Below are 26,950 nucleotides of genomic sequence, written 5' to 3' on the forward strand. Positions count from 1 at the left end.
AATGGTGCATGGTTACTCCTTTTATGCTACTGAAGTAAAGATACTGGCATATGCCGATGATATAGCCATATTCTGCAAAGACAAAGACAGTATTAAAGAAGCTGTTAGGGAAGCTACATCATTCTGTAGTGCTACAGGAAGTGCCATTAGCTGGGATAAATCTCTGGGTATTGGGCATGGAAATTGGGGGCAAACGCCGGAGGCGTATGCAAACATGAGATGGACAACTATTCCTGCTAGATACTTGGGGGTTCCTCTCCAACATTATAGAAATACTGCAGAATACTGGGCAGGAGAGACAGAAAGGCTCAAGGATCAGTCTGAAAAATGGGAAGGGCATAACTTTTCTATGTTTTCCCGCGCTACAGTCTGTAATGTGTTTTTTGTTGCAAAAGTGTTTTATGCACTTCAAGTGTTCAGTATGAGCAGAACTTGTGTCCAAAAATTACACAGAGTGTTTGCCACCTATATATGGAATTCTACCTGGGAACGCACCAGTCGGTTAAACTTGTTCCTTTCGGTGCGACACGGAGGGCTTGGTCTGTGTCATTTATTTTTGAAACAAATAGTTTCAAGGTTTTTCGTTCTGAGAGACCAAAGCGATGTTTTCTTGCGTACTGTTATACACATGAGGCTGTGTAATCATATCCCGGATTATATTGTCTCATCAAATGTAGATACGCGTGGAACACTGAGCAGTTTTTGGCGCGAAATAGTGTCTGCATATCAAGTACTGAAGCCACGGTTTTCCTTAGAATATTTGAGCGCAGTGGCACGTAAACAATTGTACAAAGATCTAATTGATGTGTTTGTACCAATACCGTTGTACCGATCCATCTATCAACTAGGACCAGAAAGAGACGTATTAAAACGAGTTCGAAAAATGCCAGTAAGAGCGTCATCTAAATCATTCTTTTTCCAACTGCACACGGGCACGCTCTCTGTAAAACCATGGCTTCAAAGCAAAGGCATCTTTGTCCCATGGGGATTACACTGCCTGATATGTCGAAAGGAGGAAACGATAGAACACATCTTTTTGGACTGTCACGATGCTGTTTTCTTGTGGGACATCCTTAAACGGACACTTCAGAAAGATTTACCAATAACACCCTTTGGTATCCGATTCTTGCCATGTGAAGATCCAGATGAAATGCCATGCGACATGTTCATGTTACTGTGCTTGCATAGTGTGTGGAAAACGAGGATGGCGGTCAGAAATGCGGATGTTGACGCAAGATCGGCCATGCAAAACTTCAGTGAAAACTGTGTGTACATACGAGATATTCTCAAAATCCAGAGGAACCCACCGGATTGGATACCTGTGCTTGATAAGCTGGCTTCTCTGAAGCCATTTTAGCTTCACACTCCAGCCATGAAAAGGCTCACGCGTCTTTTATTGTACTTGTAAAATTGTATTTATGAGTTCTGTGTTTGGAAGTTCCAATCCGGCAATAAAGAAAAAAAAATCGGCCATACCATGCTGAATACGCCGGCTCTCGTCCGATCCCCGAAGCTAAGCAGCATTGGGCTCGGTCAGTACTTGGGAGGGAGACCACCTGGGAACACCGAGTGCTGATGGCACCTTTCTTTTTCAATTTTTTGTGCCTGTATTTCTTTTTTTATTATTATTATTTTAGTTGGCATGTTGCGCATGTAGGCGTAGAGCTGTGGTGAGTGGACGCGTTGGCGAAATATAAACACTCATCATCCGTAGCATATCTCGTGCGTCAACGTCGACGTGAGCTTCGCGCGCAAAAATGAAAACAACATGAAGGACGTGGCATGATATTGCGCGGAGTAATATATGGCGACAAGAAGTGTCGCTAATCGCGCAAAATTATTCGCGTACACTGCTAACTGCATCGCTATTACAGGCATGCAGGTTGATCACATCACACAGACGGCAGCACGTACATTCCAAGCCACATGTGCAAGCCGCGGAAAAGCACACACAACGTGTTACGTCCACTCTCCTCTGCACAACTCGCACACGCAATTTTATCTTTTCTAGCGCAGATCAACAAATTGAAAGCACCTAATGAGACGTTTCCGTAACCCGTAAAGACTATTCGTTGTAGCTGTAAAGAGCCAATGCTCATTTTTAGATACAGGTAACATCAGAAACCTTCGTTTCTCGCCATCGGCCATACCATGCTGAATACGCCGGTTCTCGTCCGATCCCCGAAGCTAAGCAGCATTGGGCTCGGTCAGTACTTGGGAGGGAGACCACCTGGGAACACCGAGTGCTGATGGCACCTTTCTTTTTCAATTTTTTGTGCCTGTATTTCTTTTTTTATTATTATTATTTTAGTTGGCATGTTGCGCATGTAGGCGTAGAGCTGTGGTGAGTGGACGCGTTGGCGAAATATAAACACTCATCATCCGTAGCATATCTCGTGCGTCAACGTCGACGTGAGCTTCGCGCGCAAAAATGAAAACAACATGAAGGACGTGGCATGATATTGCGCGGAGTAATATATGGCGACAAGAAGTGTCGCTAATCGCGCAAAATTATTCGCATACACTGCTAACTGCATCGCTATTACAGGCATGCAGGTTGATAACATCACACAGACGGCAGCACGTACATTCCAAGCCACATGTGCAAGCCGCGGAAATGCACACACAACGTGTTACGTCCACTCTCCTCTGCACAACTCGCACACGCAATTTTATCTTTTCTAGCGCAGATCAACAAATTGAAAGCACCTAATGAGACGTTTCCGTAACCCGTAAAGACTATTCGTTGTAGCTGTAAAGAGCCAATGCTCATTTTTAGATACAGGTAACATCAGAAACCTTCGTTTCTCGCCATCGGCCATACCATGCTGAATACGCCGGTTCTCGTCCGATCCCCGAAGCTAAGCAGCATTGGGCTCGGTCAGTACTTGGGAGGGAGACCACCTGGGAACACCGAGTGCTGATGGCACCTTTCTTTTTCAATTTTTTGTGCCTGTATTTCTTTTTTTATTATTATTATTTTAGTTGGCATGTTGCGCATGTAGGCGTAGAGCTGTGGTGAGTGGACGCGTTGGCGAAATATAAACACTCATCATCCGTAGCATATCTCGTGCGTCAACGTCGACGTGAGCTTCGCGCGCAAAAATGAAAACAACATGAAGGACGTGGCATGATATTGCGCGGAGTAATATATGGCGACAAGAAGTGTCGCTAATCGCGCAAAATTATTCGCATACACTGCTAACTGCATCGCTATTACAGGCATGCAGGTTGATAACATCACACAGACGGCAGCACGTACATTCCAAGCCACATGTGCAAGCCGCGGAAATGCACACACAACGTGTTACGTCCACTCTCCTCTGCACAACTCGCACACGCAATTTTATCTTTTCTAGCGCAGATCAACAAATTGAAAGCACCTAATGAGACGTTTCCGTAACCCGTAAAGACTATTCGTTGTAGCTGTAAAGAGTCAATGCTCATTTTTAGATACAGGTAACATCAGAAACCTTCGTTTCTCGCCATCGGCCATACCATGCTGAATACGCCGGTTCTCGTCCGATCCCCGAAGCTAAGCAGCATTGGGCTCGGTCAGTACTTGGGAGGGAGACCACCTGGGAACACCGAGTGCTGATGGCACCTTTCTTTTTCAATTTTTTGTGCCTGTATTTCTTTTTTTATTATTATTATTTTAGTTGGCATGTTGCGCATGTAGGCGTAGAGCTGTGGTGAGTGGACGCGTTGGCGAAATATAAACACTCATCATCCGTAGCATATCTCGTGCGTCAACGTCGACGTGAGCTTCGCGCGCAAAAATGAAAACAACATGAAGGACGTGGCATGATATTGCGCGGAGTAATATATGGCGACAAGAAGTGTCGCTAATCGCGCAAAATTATTCGCATACACTGCTAACTGCATCGCTATTACAGGCATGCAGGTTGATAACATCACACAGACGGCAGCACGTACATTCCAAGCCACATGTGCAAGCCGCGGAAAAGCACACACAACGTGTTACGTCCACTCTCCTCTGCACAACTCGCACACGCAATTTTATCTTTTCTAGCGCAGATCAACAAATTGAAAGCACCTAATGAGACGTTTCCGTAACCCGTAAAGACTATTCGTTGTAGCTGTAAAGAGCCAATGCTTATTTTTAGATACAGGTAACATCAGAAACCTTCGTTTCTCGCCATCGGCCATACCATGCATTCTGCTTCCGGCAGCCGAGCTGAGCGGTCAGCAGAATCATGGGCTCCAGTGGAGCAGCGACAGCGGCCACTTCTGGCCGCGGAAACAGGATCACCGACAACGATAATGAGTATCCGTTTATTCTGGCTCAGCTGCCGAAAGGACGAGTGGCTTTGAACACCGTGTTTTTACACGGTGATGTACGTGCCAGACCATACAAGGTCGAATATTTTAGAGACGCCTTACTGCCGACGGGACTGATGCCGGACGTGGTATGCATAGGGGCGTACCAGATCAACCACGTCTGGGCGGTGACCCTGAGTGATGCCACTGCGACGAAACGCCTTATGGCCTTCAAAGAACTGCAAGTGAAGGGACGGCGGTGCGTCATCGTGGACCCACAGGACCAGCAGGTGAAGCTTCGGCTTCACTGGCTGCTGTACGGCGTTGCCGACGAGGAAGTCCGGACTGCTTTCGCGGCTTTCGGCAAGGTGGAGGAGGTGAGCCGGGAACGGTGGCGCGTCCATGGCATGGGCGACAAGACCTCGACCACCAGGACTGTGCTCCTCAAGCTGAAAAGCGGCGTCAAGGTGGAAGACCTTCCTCATCAGGTTCGCGTCGGTGGAGAGTTGGCCTTGGTGGTCGTGCCTGGTCGACCAATGCAGTGCCTGCGCTGCCAAGGCACGGGGCACGTCCGCCGGGAGTGCAAAGTCCCGCGCTGTTCCAGGTGCAGACGTTTCGGCCACGTTGACGCTGACTGCGTCAAATCCTACGCCGCCGTGACAGGACCAGCAGCGAGTGACGTTGCGGCTGAGCACGTCATGGACGTGGTCGAAACGGAGGACGCCGCCAAGGGAACGGGAGACGTGGTTCCGACAGGGACACTCAGCGGGTCATCGACTGCCGGCGCAGAAGGCTCAGTAGCTGAGACTACCGATAATGCGGCCAAGCCGGTACAGGACCTCCCTGCAGTGAGCCGCCCTACGGGGGGCGTTAACGAAGAGGCGCCCGACAACGACACGACGGCATTGCTGCAGGACATGGATGTCAACGACAGTGAGCGGACTGCGACTCTCGGTGCCCCAGTCAAGCGCCCCCACGACGAGACCAAAGAAAGGGACGGCGGTGCGACGAGCACAAGCGAGGGGCCGCCGCCCAAGGCGCCTCAAGGAAGGCGGATGGGCTACAAGCCCAAGCCGAATCTAACACCCGAAAGGAAACCTGCGGGCAGAACGCCATCGCCTAACGACACCAAGAAGCCGGGAGGTCCCGGAGGCGGCTAGCCGAGGGCTAGCCGTGAACGGTAAGCACCATGCTCCGGGCCTGCTTTTCCCGATAGTTGAAAATGGCTGAAATACCGTCCCTTATTATTGCCACATTGAACGTGCGAGGGTTGGCGGCTAGTCGTAGGCAAAGCCAGGTCCTACGGTTGGCCACTGACCACAACATAGACGTACTAGCCGTCCAAGAGACCAAGGTTGACGGAGAGGAGCAGACCGGGAGCATGGTGCGACGATTCACGCACAGATATTTTGCGGTGGTTAGCCATGCGGTAGGCACGTCCGCGGGGTGCATTCTGTTCGTTAAGAAGCTGCCTGGACTGCAGATTCAAAGTGTATTTTCATGCGAATCTGGAAGGATTGTTTTTTGTGATGTTTCGATATGCGAGGTTGAATTCCGTGTCATATGCGTGTATGCTCCGAATTCAGTGGAGGAGCGTGCCTTGTTTTTTTCGAACCTTTCTAAGTATGTCCATTGTGAGAAGCGCGTTATGTTGGTAGGGGACTTTAATTGTGTGTTGAATGCCAGAGATAGAGTGAATAATGCCGGTGTGCGAGACAAAAGCTGTAGCGTATTATCACAACTAATAGCGGAAAATGAACTTGACGATGTTTACGAGTGCCTGGAAGGGGGGCGGGAAGTGACTTTTACTCGTTTTCAGGGCAGTAGTCACGCACGACTGGATCGAATGTACATGTCATTGGACACGATTCCAAGATGCCATAGTTATTGTGTTGTGCTCGTGTCGTTTTCGGACCACTGCCTTGTAAAATGCCACATAGGTGTAGTGAAAACGAAACATGCTTTTAATTGGGATCTGTGGAAAATGAATGCCTTGTTACTAAATGATCAGGGGTTTGTAAAAGCAGTAAGGGATGCGGTTAATGAAATATTCGATGAGGCAACGGAAACAATAACAGAGAAGTGGGAATGTTTTAAACAGAAGGTTAAAATTAAAGCCATAGAAAGATCGAGTTGCATAAAATTCGAGAGGGAAATGAAAGAAAAGGGCTTAAGAAGACTGTTGGAGCAGCTGATAACGCTTGAGTGTAGAGAGCCTGGTACATATAAAGACGACGTGCGAAACATCAAGGAAAAACTTGAACAGTTCGACAAAGAGCGTTATCAAGGCGCCATCGTGCGTGCGCGAGCACATGCACTAGCGGCAGGGGAGACGCCCACTAAAAGGGCACTGAGTCTTGAGAAGGCGCACGGACGGCGAAACCACATCGATGAAATTCTAATGAACGGGACTGTCGTTGAAGACAATGAGAGCATTGGGAGTGCCTTTTTCGAGTATTACCAGTCGCTCTTTGCATATCAGGAAGCGAATGTAGATGGTTTTAAAGCGCATTTTCTTACTCGCATGCCGCGAATAAGTGATGATTTTAAAGAAGAATTAGAAGCCAAAATAACTGAGGGGGAAGTCGAAAAGGCAATCGACGATTTGAACCCGGGAAAGTCGCCTGGACCTGATGGTCTCTGCGCTGGGTGGTATAAGGCATTTAAGAGAGAATTGGCTCCACTGTTGGCAGATGTATTCAATGGAGCGTATCAGCAGAAATGTTTGCCCCCTTCCTTCGGAAAAGCGCACACCATACTAATACCCAAGAGTGATGAAATAGATAAACTAAAATTAGTGTCATTCTATAGGCCAATATCCCTAACAAATGTTGATTACAAGATATTTATGAAGATTTTAGCTACCAGACTCCAAGGCGTCATCAAAGAAATAGTAGGAGACCATCAAACCTGTGGCATCAGAGGGCGAACTATTTTTTCTAACATTCATAAGATGCGATGCGTACTTGAGTGCTGTGGCGTCACCGGAGGTGGCGTTGCAGTTCTTCAGCTCGATCTCGAGAAAGCTTTCGATTGTGTCGCGCATGTTATTTTGTTTGCCATCTTGGATCACGTTAATGTCGGTTCCATCATCACTGAGGGCGTGGCCTTGGCGTACAAGAATTGCACAACCAGATTAATTGTAAACAAGGCACTGGGGGCCCCCATTAACATTATGCGTTCAGTGCGCCAAGGCTGTCCCCTCAGTCCACTTCTGTTTGCTATTTATATAGAGGCCATGTGTGTGGCAATAAATGAAAATGACATAATACGTGGTTTTAGATTAGCAGCGACAGAAGTCAAACTACTTCCGTATGCAGATGACATCGCAGTGTGTTGCATAGATAAACCAAGTGTAACCGAAGCAATATCTATAGTCAAACAGTTCTGTGAAATCACGGGTAGCAGAATAAATTGGGGCAAATCTCTCGGGCTGTGGCATGGGGATTGGCTGTCCGCACCAGACTATTTTGCGAATGTGACTGGGTGAAAACTCCCAAGACGTATCTCGGAATTCCCTTAGACAGTTACAATAGCAGTGATGAATATTGGAGGAACCAAACAAGTGAAATTAAAGAAAAAGTAGAAAAATGGAAAGCTACTAACCTGTCTGTTTTTGCAAGAGCGACAGTTTGTAACGTCTTTTTAGTCGCCAAGTTATACTACGTTATACAAGCGTTATATTGTTCTAGAGTAAATGTGCAAAAGCTGCACAGAGTGTTTGCGGTGTTCATCTGGGGTTCAACCTGGGAAAGGTGCAGTCGAACAAATCTGTTCAGAAGAGTGAAGGACGGGGGTGTGGGTTTGGCGCATCTTTTTGTTCGACAACTAGTAAACCGGTTTTTGTTTTTCCGCGATGTGCGCGATCCTTTTCTGCGCACAGTATGTCAACTCAGATTGACCGACGCATTGCCGGCACATGTTGTCAGTACGGCCGGCATGACCGGAAGACTTCGTGGCTATTTTAAGGAAGTGGTAGACAGTGTGCGTTTTCTTACTGTTCGTTTTTCAAGTGATTACCTGTGTCAAGTGAAAAGGAAAACGCTGTATAAAGATGTGTGTGACATTGTTTTCCCAGTGCCGTTATACAGAGCCATGTACAGTGGAGGGCAAGGACAGGACGTCTTTAAACGGGTTAAACGCATGCAGGTGCCACCAGGGGTAAAATCCTTCTTTTTTAGGCTCCACACTGGAACCCTGTCCGTGAAGACTTTTATGGAAGAACGAGGCTGTCTCGTACCCTGGGGTTCTCACTGCCTGATCTGCAAGAAGCCCGAAACCATAGATCATGTGTTCTTGCACTGTTGGGCTGCTGTGTTCTTCTGGGACGTCTTGAAGCGAACCCTGAAGAAAGAATTACCTGTAAACCCCCAAGGGATCAGGTATCTGCCTATTAAGGATGAAGACGGGGTCCCATATGACTTCATTATGTTGAATGCTCTCCACTGTATATGGCAGGCGCGAATGGCTGGGTACCACTGTGATCCCGACGCACGGCCGGTTCATATATATTTCAGAGAATCTATGTCGCGGTTTGTTGATCTACAGAAAATACAAGAATGTCCACCGGATTGGCTGTCGAGGCTAGAAGCTCTCACAGCCATGAAGGAATTTTAATTTGACAACGCCGGTCCTATACGGACCGATGGCATTATTGTAATTTTTTTTCGCCTTTTTGGATTTCTGCGATGCGTGTAATATTTGTATTTTCTGGGTTATGTCAAAGACCGGCATTAAATAAAAAAAAATCGGCCATACCATGCTGAATACGCCGGTTCTCGTCCGATCCCCGAAGCTAAGCAGCATTGGGCTCGGTCAGTACTTGGGAGGGAGACCACCTGGGAACACAGAGTGCTGATGGCACCTTTCTTTTTCAATTTTTTGTGCCTGTATTTCTTTTTTTATTATTATTATTTTAGTTGGCATGTTGCGCATGTAGGCGTAGAGCTGTGGTGAGTGGACGCGTTGGCGAAATATAAACACTCATCATCCGTAGCATATCTCGTGCGTCAACGTCGACGTGAGCTTCGCGCGCAAAAATGAAAACAACATGAAGGACGTGGCATGATATTGCGCGGAGTAATATATGGCGACAAGAAGTGTCGCTAATCGCGCAAAATTATTCCCATACACTGCTAACTGCATCGCTATTACAGGCATGCAGGTTGATAACATCACACAGACGGCAGCACGTACATTCCAAGCCACATGTGCAAGCCGCGGAAAAGCACACACAACGTGTTACGTCCACTCTCCTCTGCACAACTCGCACACGCAATTTTATCTTTTCTAGCGCAGATCAACAAATTGAAAGCACCTAATGAGACGTTTCCGTAACCCGTAAAGACTATTCGTTGTAGCTGTAAAGAGCCAATGCTCATTTTTAGATACAGGTAACATCAGAAACCTTCGTTTCTCGCCATCGGCCATACCATGCTGAATACGCCGGTTCTCGTCCGATCCCCGAAGCTAAGCAGCATTGGGCTCGGTCAGTACTTGGGAGGGAGACCACCTGGGAACACCGAGTGCTGATGGCACCTTTCTTTTTCAATTTTTTGTGCCTGTATTTCTTTTTTTATTATTATTATTTTAGTTGGCATGTTGCGCATGTAGGCGTAGAGCTGTGGTGAGTGGACGCGTTGGCGAAATATAAACACTCATCATCCGTAGCATATCTCGTGCGTCAACGTCGACGTGAGCTTCGCGCGCAAAAATGAAAACAACATGAAGGACGTGGCATGATATTGCGCGGAGTAATATATGGCGACAAGAAGTGTCGCTAATCGCGCAAAATTATTCGCATACACTGCTAACTGCATCGCTATTACAGGCATGCAGGTTGATAACATCACACAGACGGCAGCACGTACATTCCAAGCCACATGTGCAAGCTGTGGAAAAGCACACACAACGTGTTACGTCCACTCTCCTCTGCACAACTCGCACACGCAATTTTATCTTTTCTAGCGCAGATCAACAAATTGAAAGCACCTAATGAGACGTTTCCGTAACCCGTAAAGACTATTCGTTGTAGCTGTAAAGAGCCAATGCTCATTTTTAGATACAGGTAACATCAGAAACCTTCGTTTCTCGCCATCGGCCATACCATGCTGAATACGCCGGTTCTCGTCCGATCCCCGAAGCTAAGCAGCATTGGGCTCGGTCAGTACTTGGGAGGGAGACCACCTGGGAACACCGAGTGCTGATGGCACCTTTCATTTTCAATTTTTTGTGCCTGTATTTCTTTTTTTATTATTATTATTTTAGTTGGCATGTTGCGCATGTAGGCGTAGAGCTGTGGTGAGTGGACGCGTTGGCGAAATATAAACACTCATCATCCGTAGCATATCTCGTGCGTCAACGTCGACGTCAGCTTCGCGCGCAAAAATGAAAACAACATGAAGGACGTGGCATGATATTGCGCGGAGTAATATATGGCGACAAGAAGTGTCGCTAATCGCGCAAAATTATTCGCATACACTGCTAACTGCATCGCTATTACAGGCATGCAGGTTGATAACATCACACAGACGGCAGCACGTACATTCCAAGCCACATGTGCAAGCCGCGGAAAAGCACACACAACGTGTTACGTCCACTCTCCTCTGCACAACTCGCACACGCAATTTTATCTTTTCTAGCGCAGATCAACAAATTGAAAGCACCTAATGAGACGTTTCCGTAACCCGTAAAGACTATTCGTTGTAGCTGTAAAGAGCCAATGCTCATTTTTAGATACAGGTAACATCAGAAACCTTCGTTTCTCGCCATCGGCCATACCATGCTCATTCTGCATCCGGCAGCCGAGCTGTTCGGATCGTAGGGTCATGGCCTCTTCCGGGGCAGCGACAGCGGCCGCTTTTGGTCGCGGAAACAGGATCACCGACGACGATAAGGATTATCCGTTTATTTTGCCTCAGCTGCCGAAAGGACGAATTGCATTTAACACCGTGTTTTTACACGGTGATGTACGCGCCAGACCTTACAAGGTAGAAGATTTTAGAGACGCCCTACAGCCGACGGGACTGCTGACGGACGTGGTATGCATAGGGGCTTACCAGATAAACCACGTCTGGGCGGTGACCCTGTCCGACGCCACTGCGACGAAGCGCCTCATGACCCTTAAAGAACTGCAAGTGAAGGGAAGACGGTGTGTCATCGTGGACCCGCAAGACCAGCAGGTGAAGCTTAGGCTTCACTGGCTGCTCTATGGCGTTGCAGACGAGGACATACGGACGGCATTCATGGCTTTCGGCAAGGTGGAGGAGGTAAGCCGGGAAAGGTGGCGCGTCCATGGCCTGGGTGACAAGACGTCGACAACCAGGACTGTGCTTCTAAAGCTGAAAAGCGGCGTGAAAATGGAAGACATTCCTCATCAGGTCCGCGTCGGCGGAGAGCTGGCCTTGGTGGTCGTGCCTGGTCGACCCATGCAGTGTCTGCGCTGCCAAGGCACGGGGCACGTCCGCCGGGAGTGTAAAGTTCCGCGCTGTTCTCGCTGCAGGCGGTTCGGTCATGTTGACGCCGACTGCGTCAAATCCTACGCCGCCGTGACAGGCCTAGCAGTGAACGACGTGGCCGCAGAGCACGTCATGGACGTGGTCGAGACGGAGGACGCCGCTACAGGCATCGGAGACCTGGTACCGACAGCGGCAGTCAGCGAGACGTCGACCGTCGCCGCAGAAAGCACGGTTGCTCAAGGTGCTGAGAAGCGGAGTGGGAATGCGCAGGGCGCGACTGCTGTGGGCCCCGCGACGGGAGCCATTAGTGAAGACCCGCCCGACAATGGTATGACGACAATGCAGCAGGACGAGGCCGTGAAAGACGGCGACCGGACTGAGACTCTTGGCGGCCCGGTCAAACGCCCCCACGACCAGACCAAGGACCAGGGCGAGGGTGCGACCAGCACCACCGAGGGACCACCGACAAAGACGCCCCAGGGGAGGCGGATGGGCTTCAAACCAAAGCCGAATGTGCCGCCTGAAAGAAAGCCTGTGCTCAAAGTGTCGACGACAAACAACGCCGGGAAGCCGGATGGCCCCGGAGGCGGCTAGCCAAGGGCTGGTCGTGAAGGGTAAGCACCATGCTCCGGGCCTACTTTTCTTGCTAGATGAAGATGGCTGAAATACCGTCTCTTAGTATTGCCACACTAAATGTGCGAGGGTTGGCGGCTAGTCGTAGGCAATGTCAGGTCCTACGGTTGGTAACGGACCATGACATAGACGTACTAGCCGTCCAGGAAACCAAGGTTGACGGAGAGGAGGAGACCGGGAGCATGGTGCGACGATTCACGACTAGGTATTTTGTGGTGGTCAGTCATGCGGTAGGCACCTCCGGGGGGTGCATTCTTTTGGTGAAGAAGCTGCCGGGTTTGCATATTCAAAGTGTGTGGTCCTGTCTGGCTGGAAGGATTGTTTTATGTGACTTTACGATCACTGACTTTGAGTTTCGCGTCATATGCGTTTATGCGCCGAATTCTGTAGACGAGCGTGTCCTCTTTTTTTCGAACCTTTCACAATATGTTTGCTGTAATAAGCGCGTTGTGTTATTAGGGGACTTCAATTGTGTGTTGAGTGCTAGAGACCGAGCCAACAATGCCGGTGTGCGTGATAGAAGTAGTGACGTTTTGTCAAAATTAGTTGATGAAAATGAACTTGATGATGTTTTTCAATGTCTGGAAGGGGGGCGTCAAGTGACATTTACGCGTTTTCAAGGCAGTAGTCATGCGCGACTGGATCGCATGTACATTTCGTTGGACATGATTCCAAGATGCCACGGTTATTGCGTTGTACCCGTGTCATTTTCGGATCACTGCCTGGTAAAATGTAACATAGGTATAAGGAAAAGGGAACATGCTTTTAATTGGTATCTATGGAAACTCAATGACTTGTTATTAAATGATGAAACTTTTGTAAAGGCAGTACGGGATGCGGTTAATGAAATACGCGAAGATGCGGCTGATACAATAGCAGAAAAGTGGGAATGTCTTAAACAAAAAGTTAAAATTAAAGCCTTAGAAAGATCAAGCTGCCTCAAATTTGAGAGGGAATCTAAAGAAAAGGGTTTGCGAACACTACTTCAGCAGCTGATAACGCTTGAGTGCAAAGAGCCTGGTCTGTACAAAGACGATGTGCGGAGCGTCAAGGAAAAGCTTGAACTGTTTGACAAGGAACGCTATCAAGGTGCCATAGTGCGAGCACGAGCAGATGCACTAGCGGCAGGGGAGACGCCCACTAAAAGGGCGCTCGGTTTAGAGAAGGCACACGGACGACGAAACCATGTCGATCACCTTTTAATGAATGGAGCTGTTGTTGACGACAACGAGAGCATAGCACACGCCTTCTTCCAGTACTATCAGTCGCTCTTTGCATTTCAGGAAGCGAATTTAGAGGGTTTCAAAGCAGACTTTCTGCACCGCATGCCGCGTTTGAGTGATGAAGCTAAGGAGCGATTAGAAGGGAAAATAACGGAGAGGGAAGTTGAAAAGGCAATCGACGATTTAAACTTGGGCAAGTCACCGGGACCAGATGGACTCAGCGCCGCCCTATATAAGACATTGAAAAGAGAACTGGCCCCTTTATTAGTAGAAGTACTTAATGAAGCGTACGAGCAGAAATCATTGCCACCTTCTTTTGGGAAAGCGCACACTATTCTAATTCCGAAGAACGATAAATTAGATAAACTGAGATGCGTATCAGCCTATAGGCCCATATCACTAACAAATGTGGATTACAAGATATTTATGAAGATTTTAGCAACCAGAATTCAAAGCGTCATAAAGGAAATCGTTGCAGACCATCAGACTTGTGGAATCAAAGGGCGAACAATTTTTTCTAACATCCATAAGATGCGGTGTGTGCTCGAGTGCTGTGACGTCACCGGTGGCGGCGTTGCAGTTCTTCAGCTTGATCTTGAGAAAGCGTTCGATTGCGTCGCTCACGTTATTTTGTTCTCCATATTGGATCATGTTAATGTAGGTACCATCATCACTGAGGGTGTGGCCTTGGCGTACCAGAACTGCACTACAAGGTTAATTGTTAATAAGTCTCTGGGGGCCCCCATTAAAATCATGCGGTCAGTGCGCCAAGGCTGTCCCCTCAGTCCTCTGTTATTTGCTATGTACATAGAAGCAATGTGTGTGGCCATTACCGCAAATAACAATATACGTGGTTTTAGATTAGCAGAATCCGAAGTGAAGCTGCTAGCGTATGCTGATGACGTTGCAGTGTGTTGCACAGACGAACCAAGTGTGACTGAAACAATTGCTGTAGTTAAACATTTCTGTGACGTCACGAGCAGCAAAGTCAATTGGGGCAAATCCCTCGGGCTGTGGCACGGGGAGTGGTTTTCGGCACCGGAATACTTCGCCAATGTCAACTGGGTGAAAACTCCGACGAAGTATCTGGGTGTTCCCCTCGACAGGTACAAAAGCAGCGATGAGTACTGGAGGAACCGAACTAATGAAACGAAAGAAAAAGCGGACAGATGGACAAGCACTAACCAGTCTATTTTTTCAAGGGCAACAATTTGTAATATGTTTTTTATTGCGAAGTTATATTATGTTATGCAAGTGTTGCATTGTTCCAGGGCAAATGTGCAAAGGCTGCACAGAGTTTTCGCGGTCTTCATCTGGGGATCAGCATGGGAGAGGGCTAGCCGAACCAATTTGTTTAGAAGAGTGAAGGACGGGGGTGTTGGCCTGGCACATCTTTTTGTTCGTCAACTTGTCAACCGCTTTTTGTTTTTTCGAGATGTGCGCGATCCTTTTTTGCGCACCGAATGTCAACTCAGGTTGAGCGACGCGTTGCCGGCGTATGTTGTTAGTACGGCAAGCATGAATGGAAAACTTCGAGGTTATCTTAAGGAAGTGGTCGACAGCGTGCGTTTCCTGTCAGTTCGTTTTTCAAATGATTATCTGTTTGAAGTGAAAAGGAAAAAACTGTATAATGATGTGTGCGACATTGTGTTCCCAGTGCCCTTATACAGAGCCATATACAGTGGAGGGCCAGGGCAAGACGTCCTTAAACGGGTGAAACGCATGCATGTGCCACCAGGTGTTAAAACCTTCTTTTTTAAGCTCCACACTGGAACACTTTCCGTGAAGACATTTATGGAAGAGCGAGGCTTTCTTGTGCCGTGGGGATCACACTGCTTGATCTGCAAGAAGCCCGAAACCATCGATCACGTGTTCTTGCACTGCTGGGCGGCTGTGTTCTTCTGGGACGTCTTGAAGCGAACACTGAAGAAAGAATTACCTGTAAACCCCCAAGGTATACGGTATCTGCCAATTAAGGATGAAGAGGGAGTCCCATACGACTTTATTATGTTGAATGCACTCCACTGTATATGGCGGGCTCGCATGGCAGGGTACCATTGCGATGCCGACGCCCGCCCGGTTCACATATATTTCAGAGAATCTATGTCGCGGTTCGTTGATATACAGAAATCGCAAGAATGTCCACCGGATTGGCTGTCGAGGCTAGAAGCACTGACAGCCATGAAGGAATTTTAATTGGACGACGCCGGTCCCGTACGGACAGTCGGCATTATCGTAATTTTTTTCTTTTTTTTATCCCCACAAGCTTGTATTCCTGACATGTGTGTAGTATTTGTATATTCAGTGTTATGTCAAAAACTGGCATTAAATAAAAAAAAAATCGGCCATACCATGCTGAATACGCCGGTTCTCGTCCGATCCCCGAAGCTAAGCAGCATTGGGCTCGGTCAGTACTTGGGAGGGAGACCACCTGGGAACACCGAGTGCTGATGGCACCTTTCTTTTTCAATTTTTTGTGCCTGTATTTCTTTTTTTATTATTATTATTTTAGTTGGCATGTTGCGCATGTAGGCGTAGAGCTGTGGTGAGTGGACGCGTTGGCGTAATATAAACACTCATCATCCGTAGCATATCTCGTGCGTCAACGTCGACGTCAGCTTCGCGCGCAAAAATGAAAACAACATGAAGGACGTGGCATGATATTGCGCGGAGTAATATATGGCGACAAGAAGTGTCGCTAATCGCGCAAAATTATTCGCGTACACTGCTAACTGCATCGCTATTACAGGCATGCAGGTTGATAACATCACACAGACGGCAGCACGTACATTCCAAGCCACATGTGCAAGCCGCGGAAAAGCACACACAACGTGTTACGTCCACTCTCCTCTGCACAACTCGCACACGCAATTTTATCTTTTCTAGCGCAGATCAACAAATTGAAAGCACCTAATGAGACGTTTCCGTAACCCGTAAAGACTATTCGTTGTAGCTGTAAAGAGCCAATGCTCATTTTTAGATACAGGTAACATCAGAAACCTTCGTTTCTCGCCATCGGCCATACCATGCTGAATACGCCGGTTCTCGTCCGATCCCCGAAGCTAAGCAGCATTGGGCTCGGTCAGTACTTGGGAGGGAGACCACCTGGGAACACCGAGTGCTGATGGCACCTTTCTTTTTCAATTTTTTGTGCCTGTATTTCTTTTTTATTATTATTATTTTAGTTGGCATGTTGCGCATGTAGGCGTAGAGCTGCGGTGAGTGGACGCGTTGGCGAAATATAAACACTCATCATCCGTAGCATATCTCGTGCGTCAACGTCGACGTGAGCTTCGCGCGCAAAAATGAAAACAACATGAAGGACGTGGCATGATATTGCGCGGAGTAATATATGGCGACAAGAAGTGTCGCTAATCGCGCAAAATTATTCGCATACACTGCTAACTGCATCGCTATTACAGGCATGCAGGTTGATAACATCACACAGACGGCAGCACGTACATTCCAAGCCACATGTGCAAGCCGCGGAAAAGCACACACAACGTGTTACGTCCACTCTCCTCTGCACAACTCGCACACGCAATTTTATATTTTCTAGCGCAGATCAACAAATTGAAAGCACCTAATGAGACGTTTCCGTAACCCGTAAAGACTATTCGTTGTAGCTGTAAAGAGCCAATGCTCATTTTTAGATACAGGTAACATCAGAAACCTTCGTTTCTCGCCATCGGCCATACCATGCATTCTGCTTCCGGCAGCCGAGCTGAGCGGTCAGCAGAATCATGGGCTCCAGTGGAGCAGCGACAGCGGCCACTTCTGGCCGCGGAAACAGGATCACCGACAACGATAATGAGTATCCGTTTATTCTGCCTCAGCTGCCGAAAGGACGAGTGGCTTTGAACACCGTGTTTTTACACGGTGATGTACGTGCCAGACCATACAAGGTCGAATATTTTAGAGACGCCTTACTGCCGACGGGACTGATGCCGGACGTGGTATGCATAGGGGCGTACCAGATCAACCACGTCTGGGCGGTGACCCTGAGTGATGCCACTGCGACGAAACGCCTTATGGCCTTCAAAGAACTGCAAGTGAAGGGACGGCGGTGCGTCATCGTGGACCCACAGGACCAGCAGGTGAAGCTTCGGCTTCACTGGCTGCTGTACGGCGTTGCCGACGAGGAAGTCCGGACTGCTTTCGCGGCTTTCGGCAAGGTGGAGGAGGTGAGCCGGGAACGGTGGCGCGTCCATGGCATGGGCGACAAGACCTCGACCACCAGGACTGTGCTCCTCAAGCTGAAAAGCGGCGTCAAGGTGGAAGACCTTCCTCATCAGGTTCGCGTCGGTGGAGAGTTGGCCTTGGTGGTCGTGCCTGGTCGACCAATGCAGTGCCTGCGCTGCCAAGGCACGGGGCACGTCCGCCGGGAGTGCAAAGTCCCGCGCTGTTCCAGGTGCAGACGTTTCGGCCACGTTGACGCTGACTGCGTCAAATCCTACGCCGCCGTGACAGGACCAGCAGCGAGTGACGTTGCGGCTGAGCACGTCATGGACGTGGTCGAAACGGAGGACGCCGCCAAGGGAACGGGAGACGTGGTTCCGACAGGGACACTCAGCGGGTCATCGACTGCCGGCGCAGAAGGCTCAGTAGCTGAGACTACCGATAATGCGGCCAAGCCGGTACAGGACCTCCCTGCAGTGAGCCGCCCTACGGGGGGCGTTAACGAAGAGGCGCCCGACAACGACACGACGGCATTGCTGCAGGACATGGATGTCAACGACAGTGAGCGGACTGCGACTCTCGGTGCCCCAGTCAAGCGCCCCCACGACGAGACCAAAGAAAGGGACGGCGGTGCGACGAGCACAAGCGAGGGGCCGCCGCCCAAGGCGCCTCAAGGAAGGCGGATGGGCTACAAGCCCAAGCCGAATCTAACACCCGAAAGGAAACCTGCGGGCAGAACGCCATCGCCTAACGACACCAAGAAGCCGGGAGGTCCCGGAGGCGGCTAGCCGAGGGCTAGCCGTGAACGGTAAGCACCATGCTCCGGGCCTGCTTTTCCCGATAGTTGAAAATGGCTGAAATACCGTCCCTTATTATTGCCACATTGAACGTGCGAGGGTTGGCGGCTAGTCGTAGGCAAACCCAGGTCCTACGGTTGGCCACTGACCACAACATAGACGTACTAGCCGTCCAAGAGACCAAGGTTGACGGAGAGGAGCAGACCGGGAGCATGGTGCGACGATTCACGCACAGATATTTTGCGGTGGTTAGCCATGCGGTAGGCACGTCCGCGGGGTGCATTCTGTTCGTTAAGAAGCTGCCTGGACTGCAGATTCAAAGTGTATTTTCATGCGAATCTGGAAGGATTGTTTTTTGTGATGTTTCGATATGCGAGGTTGAATTCCGTGTCATATGCGTGTATGCTCCGAATTCAGTGGAGGAGCGTGCCTTGTTTTTTTCGAACCTTTCTAAGTATGTCCATTGTGAGAAGCGCGTTATGTTGGTAGGGGACTTTAATTGTGTGTTGAATGCCAGAGATAGAGTGAATAATGCCGGTGTGCGAGACAAAAGCTGTAGCGTATTATCACAACTAATAGCGGAAAATGAACTTGACGATGTTTACGAGTGCCTGGAAGGGGGGCGGGAAGTGACTTTTACTCGTTTTCAGGGCAGTAGTCACGCACGACTGGATCGAATGTACATGTCATTGGACACGATTCCAAGATGCCATAGTTATTGTGTTGTGCCCGTGTCGTTTTCGCACCACTGCCTTGTAAAATGCCACATAGGTGTAGTGAAAACGAAACATGCTTTTAATTGGGATCTGTGGAAAATGAATGCCTTGTTACTAAATGATCAGGGGTTTGTAAAAGCAGTAAGGGATGCGGTTAATGAAATATTCGATGAGGCAACGGAAACAATAACAGAGAAGTGGGAATGTTTTAAACAGAAGGTTAAAATTAAAGCCATAGAAAGATCGAGTTGCATAAAATTCGAGAGGGAAATGAAAGAAAAGGGCTTAAGAAGACTGTTGGAGCAGCTGATAACGCTTGAGTGTAGAGAGCCTGGTACATATAAAGACGACGTGCGAAACATCAAGGAAAAACTTGAACAGTTCGACAAAGAGCGTTATCAAGGCGCCATCGTGCGTGCGCGAGCACATGCACTAGCGGCAGGGGAGACGCCCACTAAAAGGGCACTGAGTCTTGAGAAGGCGCACGGACGGCGAAACCACATCGATGAAATTCTAATGAACGGGACTGTCGTTGAAGACAATGAGAGCATTGGGAGTGCCTTTTTCGAGTATTACCAGTCGCTCTTTGCATATCAGGAAGCGAATGTAGATGGTTTTAAAGCGCATTTTCTTACTCGCATGCCGCGAATAAGTGATGATTTTAAAGAAGGATTAGAAGCCAAAATAACTGAGGGGGAAGTCGAAAAGGCAATCGACGATTTGAACCCGGGAAAGTCGCCTGGACCTGATGGTCTCTGCGCTGGGTGGTATAAGGCATTTAAGAGAGAATTGGCTCCACTGTTGGCAGATGTATTCAATGGAGCGTATCAGCAGAAATGTTTGCCCCCTTCCTTCGGAAAAGCGCACACCATACTAATACCCAAGAGTGATGAAATAGATAAACTAAAATTAGTGTCATTCTATATATAGGCCAATATCCCTAACAAATGTTGATTACAAGATATTTATGAAGATTTTAGTTACCAGACTCCAAGGCGTCATCAAAGAAATAGTAGGAGACCATCAAACCTGTGGCATCAGAGGGCGAACTATTTTTTCTAATGCTATCTTCGGCTGGTCGCTTCCATCCCCCGAAGCAGAGTTGGGCAGATCCGGCGTTCCCCAAGCTCAGAGGTAGAGGACGAGCGCGCAAGCCAAACGTGCGACTCGCTCTCGGAGGAGGCAATGGCAGATGCTAAACCACGTGACTACTACGAACGTCCGATGTTTCGCTTATCGAAAGCTCCCGGCGCTGCCGGGAAAACCGGCGGACGCGCCGGCGGGACGAGCGTTCGTCGCAGTGGCCTAGGTTGCCTAGGTTACGGTGGGCCGTCGCCAACAGCAGCGACACGGCTCTGCGATGACGTTTCAATTTCGAAGACTGCTCCGATGACAGGGCTCGGAGCGCCTCAGAGCGCTCGAAGGTGGAGGAGAGCAATCGAGAAGAACCAGCCGAACGCAGGGCGGGCACCCTCTTTCAACCAGCCGAAGACAACGCCGCTCGCGAGAGCGCTCAGGAACGACCAGTCGAAGATGGCATAACATTCATAGGATGCGATGCGTACTTGAGTGCTGTGACGTCACCGGAGGTGGCGTTGCAGTTCTTCAGCTCGATCTCGAGAAAGCTTTCGATTGTGTCGCGCATGTTATTTTGTTTGCCATCTTGGATCACGTTAATGTCGGTTCCATCATCACTGAGGGCGTGGCCTTGGCGTACAAGAATTGCACAACCAGATTAATTGTAAACAAGGCACTGGGGGCCCCCATTAACATTATGCGTTCAGTGCGCCAAGGCTGTCCCCTCAGTCCACTTCTGTTTGCTATTTATATAGAGGCCATGTGTGTGGCAATAAATGAAAATGACATAACACGTGGTTTTAGATTAGCAGCGACAGAAGTCAAACTACTTGCGTATGCAGATGACATCGCAGTGTGTTGCATAGATAAACCAAGTGTAACCGAAGCAATATCTATAGTCAAACAGTTCTGTGAAATCACGGGTAGCAGAATAAATTGGGGCAAATCTCTCGGGCTGTGGCATGGGGATTGGCTGTCCGCACCAGACTATTTTGCGAATGTGACCTGGGTGAAAACTCCCAAGACGTATCTCGGAATTCCCTTAGACAGTTACAATAGCAGTGATGAATATTGGAGGAACCAAACAAGTGAAATTAAAGAAAAAGTAGAAAAATGGAAAGCTACTAACCTGTCTGTTTTTGCAAGAGCGACAGTTTGTAACGTCTTTTTAGTCGCCAAGTTATACTACGTTATACAAGCGTTATATTGTTCTAGAGTAAATGTGCAAAAGCTGCACAGAGTGTTTGCGGTGTTCATCTGGGGTTCAACCTGGGAAAGGTGCAGTCGAACAAATCTGTTCAGAAGAGTGAAGGACGGGGGTGTGGGTTTGGCGCATCTTTTTGTTCGACAACTAGTAAACCGGTTTTTGTTTTTCCGCGATGTGCGCGATCCTTTTCTGCGCACAGTATGTCAACTCAGATTGACCGACGCATTGCCGGCACATGTTGTCAGTACGGCCGGCATGACCGGAAGACTTCGTGGCTATTTTAAGGAAGTGGTAGACAGTGTGCGTTTTCTTACTGTTCGTTTTTCAAGTGATTACCTGTGTCAAGTGAAAAGGAAAACGCTGTATAAAGATGTGTGTGACATTGTTTTCCCAGTGCCGTTATACAGAGCCATGTACAGTGGAGGGCAAGGACAGGACGTCCTTAAACGGGTTAAACGCATGCAGGTGCCACCAGGGGTAAAATCCTTCTTTTTTAGGCTCCACACTGGAACCCTGTCCGTGAAGACTTTTATGGAAGAACGAGGCTGTCTCGTACCCTGGGGTTCTCACTGCCTGATCTGCAAGAAGCCCGAAACCATAGATCATGTGTTCTTGCACTGTTGGGCTGCTGTGTTCTTCTGGGACGTCTTGAAGCGAACCCTGAAGAAAGAATTACCTGTAAACCCCCAAGGGATCAGGTATCTGCCTATTAAGGATGAAGACGGGGTCCCATATGACTTCATTATGTTGAATGCTCTCGACTGTATATGGCAGGCGCGATTGGCTGGGTACCACTGTGATCCCGACGCACGGCCGGTTCATATATATTTCAGAGAATCTATGTCGCGGTTTGTTGATCTACAGAAAATACAAGAATGTCCACCGGATTGGCTGTCGAGGCTAGAAGCTCTCACAGCCATGAAGGAATTTTAATTTGACAACGCCGGTCCTATACGGACCGATGGCATTATTGTAATTTTTTTTTCACCTTTTTGGATTTCTGCGATGCGTGTAATATTTGTATTTTCTGGGTTATGTCAAAGACCGGCATTAAATAAAAAAAAATCGGCCATACCATGCTGAATACGCCGGTTCTCGTCCGATCCCCGAAGCTAAGCAGCATTGGGCTCGGTCAGTACTTGGGAGGGAGACCACCTGGGAACACCGAGTGCTGATGGCACCTTTCTTTTTCAATTTTTTGTGCCTGTATTTCTTTTTTTATTATTATTATTTTAGTTGGCATGTTGCGCATGTAGGCGTAGAGCTGTGGTAAGTGGACGCGTTGGCGAAATATAAACACTCATCATCCGTAGCATATCTCGTGCGTCAACGTCGACGTGAGCTTCGCGCGCAAAAATGAAAACAACATGAAGGACGTGGCATGATATTGCGCGGAGTAATATATGGCGACAAGAAGTGTCGCTGATCGCGCAAAATTATTCGCATACACTGCTAACTGCATCGCTATTACAGGCATGCAGGTTGATAACATCACACAGACGGCAGCACGTACATTCCAAGCCACATGTGCAAGCCGCGGAAAAGCACACACAACGTGTTACGTCCACTCTCCTCTGCACAACTCGCACACGCAATTTTATCTTTTCTAGCGCAGATCAACAAATTGAAAGCACCTAATGAGACGTTTCCGTAACCCGTAAAGACTATTCGTTGTAGCTGTAAAGAGCCAATGCTTATTTTTAGATACAGGTAACATCAGAAACCTTCGTTTCTCGCCATCGGCCATACCATGCTGAATACGCCGGTTCTCGTCCGATCCCCGAAGCTAAGCAGCATTGGGCTCGGTCAGTACTTGGGAGGGAGACCACCTGGGAACACCGAGTGCTGATGGCACCTTTCTTTTTCAATTTTTTGTGCCTGTATTTCTTTTTTTATTATTATTTTAGTTGGCATGTTGCGCATGTAGGCGTAGAGCTGTGGTGAGTGGACGCGTTGGCGAAATATAAACACTCATCATCCGTAGCATATCTCGTGCGTCAACGTCGACGTGAGCTTCGCGCGCAAAAATGAAAACAACATGAAGGACGTGGCATGATATTGCGCGGAGTAATATATAGCGACAAGAAGTGTCGCTAATCGCGCAAAATTATTCGCATACACTGCTAACTGCATCGCTATTACAGGCATGCAGGTTGATAACATCACACAGACGGCAGCACGTACATTCCAAGCCACATGTGCAAGCCGCGGAAAAGCACACACAACGTGTTACGTCCACTCTCCTCTGCACAACTCGCACACGCAATTTTATCTTTTCTAGCGCAGATCAACAAATTGAAAGCACCTAATGAGACGTTTCCGTAACCCGTAAAGACTATTCGTTGTAGCTGTAAAGAGCCAATGCTCATTTTTAGATACAGGTAACATCAGAAACCTTCGTTTCTCGCCATCGGCCATACCATGCTGAATACGCCGGTTCTCGTCCGATCCCAGAAGCTAAGCAGCATTGGGCTCGGTCAGTACTTGAGAGGGAGACCACCTGGGAACACCGAGTGCTGATGGCACCTTTCTTTTTCAATTTTTTGTGCCTGTATTTCTTTTTTTATTATTATTATTTTAGTTGGCATGTTGCGCATGTAGGCGTAGAGCTGTGGTGAGTGGACGCGTTGGCGAAATATAAACACTCATCATCCGTAGCATATCTCGTGCGTCAACGTCGACGTGAGCTTCGCGCGCAAAAATGAAAACAACATGAAGGACGTGGCATGATATTGCGCGGAGTAATATATAGCGACAAGAAGTGTCGCTAATCGCGCAAAATTATTCGCATACACTGCTAACTGCATCGCTATTACAGGCATGCAGGTTGATAACATCACACAGACGGCAGCACGTACATTCCAAGCCACATGTGCAAGCCGCGGAAAAGCACACACAACGTGTTACGTCCACTCTCCTCTGCACAACTCGCACACGCAATTTTATCTTTTCTAGCGCAGATCAACAAATTGAAAGCACCTAATGAGACGTTTCCGTAACCCGTAAAGACTATTCGTTGTAGCTGTAAAGAGCCAATGCTCATTTTTAGATACAGGTAACATCAGAAACCTTCGTTTCTCGCCATCGGCCATACCATGCTGGCCGATGGCGAGAAACGAATCGGCCAGCATGGTTGTTCTGTACGAGAAAACTTTATTGAAAGTGTCGTCTACATGCGTGAAGTGTACAAAGCCCAGAAAGAACCGCCCGATTGGTTACCGCTGTTCGATGAGTTGGCGAAATTCAAGCGATATTAATTTCAGAGAGTCAGCATAAGCTAAGCTGATTCTCTTTTAACAATGTATTCGCATGGCATTTCTGTGACAAGGAAATAAAGAAAAAAAAAATCGGCCATACCATGCTGAATACGCCGGTTCTCGTCCGATCCCCGAAGCTAAGCAGCATTGGGCTCGGTCAGTACTTGCGAGGGAGACCACCTGGGAACACCGAGTGCTGATGGCACCTTTCTTTTTCAATTTTTTGTGCCTGTATTTCTTTTTTTATTATTATTATTTTAGTTGGCATGTTGCGCATGTAGGCGTAGAGCTGTGGTGAGTGGACGCGTTGGCGAAATATAAACACTCATCATCCGTAGCATATCTCGTGCGTCAACGTCGACGTGAGCTTCGCGCGCAAAAATGAAAACAACATGAAGGACGTGGCATGATATTGCGCGGAGTAATATATGGCGACAAGAAGTGTCGCTAATCGCGCAAAATTATTCGCATACACTGCTAACTGCATCGCTATTACAGGCATGCAGGTTGATAACATCACACAGACGGCAGCACGTACATTCCAAGCCACATGTGCAAGCCGCGGAAAAGCACACACAACGTGTTACGTCCACTCTCCTCTGCACAACTCGCACACGCAATTTTATCTTTTCTAGCGCAGATCAACAAATTGAAAGCACCTAATGAGACGTTTCCGTAACCCGTAAAGACTATTCGTTGTAGCTGTAAAGAGCCAATGCTCATTTTTAGATACAGGTAACATCAGAAACCTTCGTTTCTCGCCATCGGCCATACCATGCATTCTGCTTCCGGCAGCCGAGCTGAGCGGTCAGCAGAATCATGGGCTCCAGTGGAGCAGCGACAGCGGCCACTTCTGGCCGCGGAAACAGGATCACCGACAACGATAATGAGTATCCGTTTATTCTGCCTCAGCTGCCGAAAGGACGAGTGGCTTTGAACACCGTGTTTTTACACGGTGATGTACGTGCCAGACCATACAAGGTCGAATATTTTAGAGACGCCTTACTGCCGACGGGACTGATGCCGGACGTGGTATGCATAGGGGCGTACCAGATCAACCACGTCTGGGCGGTGACCCTGAGTGATGCCACTGCGACGAAACGCCTTATGGCCTTCAAAGAACTGCAAGTGAAGGGACGGCGTTGCGTCATCGTGGACCCACAGGACCAGCAGGTGAAGCTTCGGCTTCACTGGCTGCTGTACGGCGTTGCCGACGAGGAAGTCCGGACTGCTTTCGCGGCTTTCGGCAAGGTGGAGGAGGTGAGCCGGGAACGGTGGCGCGTCCATGGCATGGGCGACAAGACCTCGACCACCAGGACTGTGCTCCTCAAGCTGAAAAGCGGCGTCAAGGTGGAAGACCTTCCTCATCAGGTTCGCGTCGGTGGAGAGTTGGCCTTGGTGGTCGTGCCTGGTCGACCAATGCAGTGCCTGCGCTGCCAAGGCACGGGGCACGTCCGCCGGGAGTGCAAAGTCCCGCGCTGTTCCAGGTGCAGACGTTTCGGCCACGTTGACGCTGACTGCGTCAAATCCTACGCCGCCGTGACAGGACCAGCAGCGAGTGACGTTGCGGCTGAGCACGTCATGGACGTGGTCGAAACGGAGGACGCCGCCAAGGGAACGGGAGACGTGGTTCCGACAGGGACACTCAGCGGGTCATCGACTGCCGGCGCAGAAGGCTCAGTAGCTGAGACTACCGATAATGCGGCCAAGCCGGTACAGGACCTCCCTGCAGTGAGCCGCCCTACGGGGGGCGTTAACGAAGAGGCGCCCGACAACGACACGACGGCATTGCTGCAGGACATGGATGTCAACGACAGTGAGCGGACTGCGACTCTCGGTGCCCCAGTCAAGCGCCCCCACGACGAGACCAAAGAAAGGGACGGCGGTGCGACGAGCACAAGCGAGGGGCCGCCGCCCAAGGCGCCTCAAGGAAGGCGGATGGGCTACAAGCCCAAGCCGAATCTAACACCCGAAAGGAAACCTGCGGGCAGAACGCCATCGCCTAACGACACCAAGAAGCCGGGAGGTCCCGGAGGCGGCTAGCCGAGGGCTAGCCGTGAACGGTAAGCACCATGCTCCGGGCCTGCTTTTCCCGATAGTTGAAAATGGCTGAAATACCGTCC

The 26,950-nt window shown here is 48.9% G+C and overlaps 7 non-coding genes and 6 pseudogenes across 7 annotated transcripts; all 13 read left to right on the forward strand.

The window, feature by feature from the left end:
• Window positions 1-1,462: 1,462 nt before the first annotated feature.
• LOC139053771 (5S ribosomal RNA) lies at window positions 1,463-1,581 on the forward strand (annotated as a pseudogene).
• Window positions 1,582-2,136: 555 nt separating this feature from the next.
• LOC139053768 (5S ribosomal RNA) lies at window positions 2,137-2,255 on the forward strand. The gene has a single exon (XR_011510767.1). It is a non-coding gene; the product is annotated as a 5S ribosomal RNA (ribosomal RNA).
• A 555-nt stretch (window positions 2,256-2,810) lies between these two features.
• Window positions 2,811-2,929, forward strand: LOC139053776 (5S ribosomal RNA). The gene has a single exon (XR_011510768.1). It is a non-coding gene; the product is annotated as a 5S ribosomal RNA (ribosomal RNA).
• A 555-nt stretch (window positions 2,930-3,484) lies between these two features.
• LOC139053777 (5S ribosomal RNA) lies at window positions 3,485-3,603 on the forward strand. The gene has a single exon (XR_011510769.1). It is a non-coding gene; the product is annotated as a 5S ribosomal RNA (ribosomal RNA).
• A 5,422-nt stretch (window positions 3,604-9,025) lies between these two features.
• On the forward strand, window positions 9,026-9,144 carry LOC139053775 (5S ribosomal RNA; annotated as a pseudogene).
• Window positions 9,145-9,699: 555 nt separating this feature from the next.
• Window positions 9,700-9,818, forward strand: LOC139053778 (5S ribosomal RNA). The gene has a single exon (XR_011510770.1). It is a non-coding gene; the product is annotated as a 5S ribosomal RNA (ribosomal RNA).
• A 555-nt stretch (window positions 9,819-10,373) lies between these two features.
• LOC139053759 (5S ribosomal RNA) lies at window positions 10,374-10,492 on the forward strand. The gene has a single exon (XR_011510760.1). It is a non-coding gene; the product is annotated as a 5S ribosomal RNA (ribosomal RNA).
• A 5,439-nt stretch (window positions 10,493-15,931) lies between these two features.
• LOC135921148 (5S ribosomal RNA) lies at window positions 15,932-16,050 on the forward strand (annotated as a pseudogene).
• A 555-nt stretch (window positions 16,051-16,605) lies between these two features.
• On the forward strand, window positions 16,606-16,724 carry LOC139053760 (5S ribosomal RNA). The gene has a single exon (XR_011510761.1). It is a non-coding gene; the product is annotated as a 5S ribosomal RNA (ribosomal RNA).
• Window positions 16,725-22,631: 5,907 nt separating this feature from the next.
• LOC139053769 (5S ribosomal RNA) lies at window positions 22,632-22,750 on the forward strand (annotated as a pseudogene).
• Window positions 22,751-23,305: 555 nt separating this feature from the next.
• Window positions 23,306-23,424, forward strand: LOC139053761 (5S ribosomal RNA). Its single transcript, XR_011510762.1, has one exon. It is a non-coding gene; the product is annotated as a 5S ribosomal RNA (ribosomal RNA).
• Window positions 23,425-23,976: 552 nt separating this feature from the next.
• Window positions 23,977-24,095, forward strand: LOC139053766 (5S ribosomal RNA; annotated as a pseudogene).
• Window positions 24,096-24,913: 818 nt separating this feature from the next.
• On the forward strand, window positions 24,914-25,032 carry LOC139053772 (5S ribosomal RNA; annotated as a pseudogene).
• Window positions 25,033-26,950: the final 1,918 nt, after the last annotated feature.

Source organism: Dermacentor albipictus, unplaced genomic scaffold (genome assembly GCF_038994185.2).
Source record: "Dermacentor albipictus isolate Rhodes 1998 colony unplaced genomic scaffold, USDA_Dalb.pri_finalv2 scaffold_202, whole genome shotgun sequence".
NCBI classification, from domain to species: Eukaryota; Metazoa; Arthropoda; class Arachnida; order Ixodida; family Ixodidae; genus Dermacentor; species Dermacentor albipictus.